Consider the following 6,912-nt stretch of genomic DNA (forward strand, 5'->3'; position numbering starts at 1 on the left):
TTTGGGTTATGAAGAATTGCTTCATTGTGTTCATTAGCATTTCAAAAGCATTTAGCTTGGCTGGAGCTCCATGAAAGATTGTTGTGAACTGTATCGCTGTATGTATATAGGCACTATTGAACACAATAGGAAATAGGATATATTTACATTTTTATGAGAGTTTCCTGAGTTAAATGAATGTGCTGACTACTTTGAAGTTGAGAGCAAGCTCTCTTCCTCAATCTGAATGTCCTTATGTGCAGCATAACTGTGGTATCACAGTGTAGGCAAAGCCATTGTTATTCTAGCCATTCTTGCATTTTCAAGGCTGCAAATGCAGGTGTGGGTGAAAAACTGAATCAGAATGCTGGGGCTTGTCTAGTGACTAATTTCACACCTTGTCTGTGCTTGTGAGACATGTCACAGGGAAGAACTGTGTTGTTCCCTTTCAGCTAACAGCTACATCTACCCCTGAGTGCAGAAGGGTAAGAGGGACAGGTCCTAGAATTCTAGTCACTGCAAAATACGAAGCATTTAACAGAGCAGGTTTTGCATAACTTGGGAAAGTGAACAGGTAGCTAGCTAGAAGCAGGTTTCAATGTTGGACAACTTGAATGCAGATAGTGTATGTGTACTCCCCTTTGTAAAGCATGAATCTCTGCTTAACAGTAACTAAAAGGCCATGATCAGAGAGGAGTAAAGGTATGCCTTATAGGAAGGATGAGCAGGGGAAAAGAGGGTACAAGCAAGGAAGAAGAGAAGGGAGGTTTATTGAGAGTCAGACTGTCCAGTGTTTCTGCATAAAGATGGAGGACATGCTCACTGAGCATGTCCCTATGTCAAGAGACCAGGAGGAGGGTACACTGAGTCTGTAAGAACTACCTGACCAAGAAGACATAAAAGATGAGGCTTTCTAAAATGATTAGCAAATGTTTCTTGGTTGTATGCTCTCATTCTTGTGCTTTTCAACCCTCTAGACGTCAACAATGTGGCAACAGTCCAGGAAACCACTAAATTTGGGCATAATTTCATGATACAAATATTAGAGGCTCAACCACAGGTTGAGCTCAACCAGACCTGTTGCTCACGAACTGTGAAGAGCTAGTGGAAAATGCAGTCATGGTTGGCAGCTTGGGCTGCAGTAGCCACAGGATGATTAAGCTCAGGATCTGAAGGAGGGCTGGGAAGGAAAGCAGCAGGGTTGGGATTTTGTATTTCAGGAGAGCAGACTTTGGCTTATTTTTAGGGAATTGCTAGGCAGAGTGCCCTGGGAAGCAGCCATGAAGGGGAAAAATGCCTAGGAAAGCTGGCTAATTTTTAAAGAAAACTTCTTGAGACCTCAGGAAGAAACCAACCTGTTGAACAGGAAGACTGGGAATTCTGGCAGAAGGCCTGTTTGGCTAAGTCAGGAATTTCTCAATGAACTAAAACACGCAAAAAAACTAGTGCAAAAGAAGGTGGAACAAAGACAAGGAAATAAGTGTGTAACAATATTGCTGAGCAATGCATTAGGACAAATGTTATAGAGACAAAATCAGGGTGGTCAAAACAGATGGTGGGTCTGGAGCTAAAACTGGCCACAGTCAGAAAGGGCAATATGAGATGTTGCAGGAACATTATCTGGAAAAGGAAGCTCAGAGAAAAGGTGGGTCAGTAGATGAATGAGGAGAGGGTCTTGTAGTAAACATGGAAATGACTGAAGTACTGAAGTAATAAATCCTTTTTACTTCACAGACAAAACCTCTCCCCAGAGCCCTGTGTGTGCTAGCATATATTTGGAAAGAGGTGGTGAGTAGGGGGGCATAACACATTAGAGGAAATATTCAGTTTGTGGGAAGAGGTGGATGCTGACAGAGATGGCTGATGTGATTGTGGTGCCTCTAGCCATAGAAAATAATAACAATCAGGAGAGGTAGCCAAAGACTGTGTCTTCTGGACATTTTCAAAGCCAAGGACAAGAAGGCAATGAGGGCTAGTCAACAGTTCCAAAGGGTTAATCCTCCTTTGCTAGCCAATTACCTTCTCTGACAAAATGACTGACTGAGGGCAAGGGGAGACTGATGAGTATAATGTATCTGAATTTAGTAAAGAATTTGACATCACCTCCTACTAACCCAAACCTAACCTAGCAGCTCAGGAAGTTTGGACTTGAATAGAGTAGAAATTTGGGCTCAAAGGATAGAATTCAATGGCTTGAGGTCTGAATGCTAACTAGTGCAGCTCTTCAGAGGGTAGAACTACAATCCGTATTATCCAGTGTTTCATCCACAGTCTTAATGATGCACACACCCTCCACAAATTTGTAGAGGCAGCTACTGACACCTCAAATGGCAGAACTTCACAGTTCTTCACAGGTTCATGGTGGCCTGAGAAAATGTGACTCAGTAAGGACAAGTACACCTGGGGCAGAATAACCCAATGTATCAGTACTAGCTGGGAACTGCCTGGAAGAACAGCAGCCTCACTGATAAAGGGCTGGGATTACAGGCGTTATTTGGTGTGACTGTGGACGCCAGGCTGAACATGTGACAACTGTGCTGCTCCCATGATGAATAAAGCAAATGGTTAAGGGGTGCATGACCAGAAGATCAAGGCAGGTTACTCCTTGCTTTAATCTGCTGGAGATTACTTTAATGTGCTGGAGACCACAGCTGGACTAACATGTCTGGCTCTGGGACACACTTCACGAGGGAGATGGTCTTGTAGAAAGGTTACCAAGGTGGCAAGGGACACAGAACACATAAACTGTGAAGTAAAATTTAGGGAGCTGGGCTTGTTTAGATTTGTAAGGAGCCTATAACATAAAGCAAAGTTATAAAGATGACACAGATTTCTTCTTCCAGTAGCAAGCACAAAGCAGACAAGAGAAAGGGACACATTTTGTGACTTAGGAGGTTCAAATAAGACATCAGGAAAACATTCACCAAGATGGTAATGCAGAACCGGAAGAAGCAATGAAAGATTTTGTAGAGTCTTGAAATTTAGAGATCTTCAGGACTTCTGCAGATGAAGCCATGGTAGGCCTAATATAGCATTAATGATTGCCCTGATTTAAGCAGAAAATGGGACTATGTAACTCCTCAAAACAGGTCTTGTAATATGCTGTCATGTGTCTCTAGTCTTGAAATCTGGCATTTCAAGGAGTTAATTTTGCTACTGGACTGAGTATCAGGGAAAGATATACAATTCAGATTGTCAGGGAAATCTTCTTGGTAAGGAAGTAATTTCAATTTATGGCCTTTTTCCCCCCTTTTGTCTCAAAGTAGATTTTTTAGAGGTGTTTGGAGAGAGAAGAGGAAATATTATATTCAAACACTTTATTTTGAAAGGTCTCAGTAATCAATAAAATTGGATTGCACATAAATCCAGAAACTGGTAATTAAGCAATCAAATGGAAATCAACCTGTAGTCAAACTGCTGACATGTCATTTTTGTTTACAATATCAACTTTAGTATACTGTGGTAAAAACAGTCTGGTTCAGCCTTTGTACCATAACAGTGCAGGAGCTTGCAGTATATTCTTCCTATGATTCCTTACAGGCCAATGACCTTGTAGTGAACTCAACATTCCTGCTATTTACTGAGGTAAATCTTGTTCTATCCTCAGCAGAAGGCTGGAAGGGGAGGCAAATCTTCAGCATCTGTCATTCATTGCATTGTATTGGGAATGAGCTGTACCAGCTTCAAGTACCTTTGCATTTTGTGCTGAAAGCAGATTTAAAAATGTCAGTGGTTACAGGGAACAGGTGGAGAAGCCAGCCTTCCTTCAAGCTTCCCATTTCTTTGTCTGATTGGGGCATCTTGTGGCTTTTGTGACTAAACTGGTTTATGACTGTTAAAAATTTCTGGCTACAGGCTTTTTCCTCCATGAGAAATGCCAACTCTGTAACTGGTAATTTTTGCAAATAACTTAAAAATTTCCAAAGTTCTATGGAAATGGCTAGCAAGTATTTGCTTCTACAGATAGAAGAAAGCAGTTGCGAAAGCAACATGGGAAAGCTTATATTTTGTCCTCTACTATTGAATTTCATCTTTGCTCAGAGGCCTAATTAGTTAGGCCAGGATATATTTTTCTTAAAAACAGGCTTTTAAAAAACAATATGCAAAGAAAGAAGGTAAGAGGATTTGCTTTGTTACATGACCAACTTCAGCACACAAAACAATCATACACTGAGTAGAAGTGGCAGAACAAGAAAACCAGATGTAGATTGTAGACTGAACAAGATTGGAGCTTCAGAACATGCACATGCCTATGCATTCATTGCACATCACTGCAAATTCACCATGAAATCCTCAAAAGTATGTCTATTGCATCTGTTCTGGAAAACCAATGTTCTCTCAGAATATGACTAGCCCAAAATACCGTGGTCAGCTTTTTCTTCTATGTGCAACAGTAAGGATTTCTAGTATTGGCAGCTTCCATGCCAAAAATCGTGTGTAGGTTAGCTTCTTCCTGAGCTGATATGATAACCCCTCCAATACCCTTCTTCTCTTCTGCAAAGAGGAAATCATCTGCTCTAGATGCAGTTCTGGCAGTGTATTTCCTCTCTGGTGCATAATTTTGGTCATTTGGCTACTTTGGGACAAGCAGCAGGAGGTGACTGAGCCAAGATCACAGCCATTAGCTACCAATGCAACAGAGGGATACAGCCCCCACTAAATCTGGCCTTGTTGCTTCTTAGGCTCTGTTATTCCCACTGCAGGGGTATCACCCGTTCTTATGCTGTTTATGATCCTCACATTGTAGAGCAGCCTAGCCAGCACCACAGCCTTACTGCTCTGCTTGCCTTGGATAGGACCTACAGCACACGGGTGTGTATGACTGGGAAAAGTGGCCCCACACTGCAACAGGACAGACTGTGCAGATGGAAGACTGAAAAGCAAGATGACTGTGACTTGATTTTCAGTGAATTTTGACTCAGTTTTACTCACATTATGAATTCCTGCAGATCACTTACATTCCCTTTGCATTGGTGAAAGATGGTATAAACCCCTACCTCTGCCAAGGAGCCAAAGTACTGATTTGTAAGGGTAGGAAGGGGAGAGAGTGGAGAGGGAGAGTAAAAAGAGGAGCTAAAACATCTCGTAAACTCTAATATTGTTCACTGGTCACTGTTTTGTGCTCTCATTTCCCAGTTCACTTTCCCAGTTCAAATGAATATCTGCCTGAAAGCCCTCCTGCTAATGCAGTGGCAACCATACTTGCAGCAAAAAGCCTTTAATTATTTGAGTAGTAACCAAAAGAGATTTTGTTTGTTAACAGCTCAGTCTCAAGATTATGGAGCTCATGGAACCCAAGACACATTTACTGAACTGGCACTTACCTCCAGGTGTGGTATTAGCCTTGTTATCCTGACTGATGAATTAAAGCACACAAGTTTGCTTAAGACCAAAGAGCAGATGGGGTCATACAAGCTGGAATCTGTGAACTTGACTGACCAGAAGTAAAACCATATTCCTTTTCACAAAAATCCCATGTTGAGGAAGTCTAGACTGTAAGGTTACGCCATGAACTGCTGGTCACAGCTTTTCTGGAAGGTGCTCGGGACGTTCACCATCTTGGAAATGATGGTGTTCCAGAAAGAACACTTGGAAGATATTTGCAGAAAGTTAAAACTTTCCATTCCAACAGGTGGCTTGTCCTCTGAGTTTTGTGTCAGACCTACCAGCAGTGAGGCCTCTTTTAGTGATTTTGATGAGAAAAGATAATACTCTCCTTGTCTCATTGGAAAGTTATCAGCTTTTTAACTCACTGAATAGAAGGCTGGAGGTGCTGTTTGCATGGTCTGAGTGGCTGTTACCAAAATTATCTGATCTTCAGTGTAGGACAGATTGGCAGTGTGGTGGCAACAGCAGCCGTGCCTGTCACCAAGGCTGCTACCACTCCCTAAACAAATAGGAGCTGCTGGGCAAGCAAAAGCTGCATCTGCTTCTACTACCTGAAGTTGTCCAGTTACACTGGTCAATGAACTGTGGCTGATAAAGCAGGCAATGTCTGATACTTCTGTGCTCTGTCAGTTATCAGCTTCTGCATCTCCACAGATCCCACTGGCCTTCATATTTTTCCCTCAGAAGTTTTTCAGTAAAGCTTGAACTATTTTGTGTGTTTTAGTGTTAGATTTATGTACTGTGACAACCTTGATCCTACCATATGTCAGGAATCCCCATATGTTCGTTCATTTGTAGCATCCACTAGATTCACCCAATAAAGGCAAAGGTATAGCCTGGCTACAGGCCCTCTGTCATTCAGCTACAAACAGCTGGTGGTGCACATTATGAGGCTTATTTAAAGCTCAAGTACTTTCACCCATCCTCTCTTATAACTAAACTTGGCACGTAAAAATGTGAAAATAAAAATATCAGTGTAGTGTAACATTTCAAAGAAGCATTCAGGAAGCAGACAGCCTGTCTTGCTCCAACATGGAGAATCCTGTGGCTGAATGTATGGCCCATGCTCTGAGAATGTACCCATCTCTGGTGTGAAAAGACAGGTCCTCTAGGTGTGAGGTGCATAACTTACAACGTAGCTGCTCACACTTGCTTTTGGTAGTCTGAAGCACTGGATCCTTTTTGTGACCATCTACTACTAACATTTTGATTTCAGAGAAATCTCCACAACTGGCTCTTGACTGGAAGCAGAGGAGTGTTTTTGCACACAGGACTGTCCTCATCAACTCTATGGACATGTTGTTAGTCGAGGAATAATGGTTAGAGGCATAAGTACAATCTGACCCTTTTTCTGGGGGAGCCACTTCAATCCCAGTATTTACAAATATTATTAGCTTTAGCTTCCTCAGCTGTAGTTGTTTGACTCTCCACAAGCCATTTGCAGCTTGCTGTTGGCACAAATAGCACAATAAAGAAACAGCTTTAAATCTAGTGCCTCCAAGTTGGGAGAGGCACTAGAATAAAAGGGATTGAGAAAGGTGTCTG

Source organism: Pseudopodoces humilis, chromosome 1, assembly GCF_049639895.1.
Source record: "Pseudopodoces humilis isolate 2021_Gansu_Grassland_sample_001 chromosome 1, ASM4963989v1, whole genome shotgun sequence".
NCBI lineage: Eukaryota > Metazoa > Chordata > Aves > Passeriformes > Paridae > Pseudopodoces > Pseudopodoces humilis.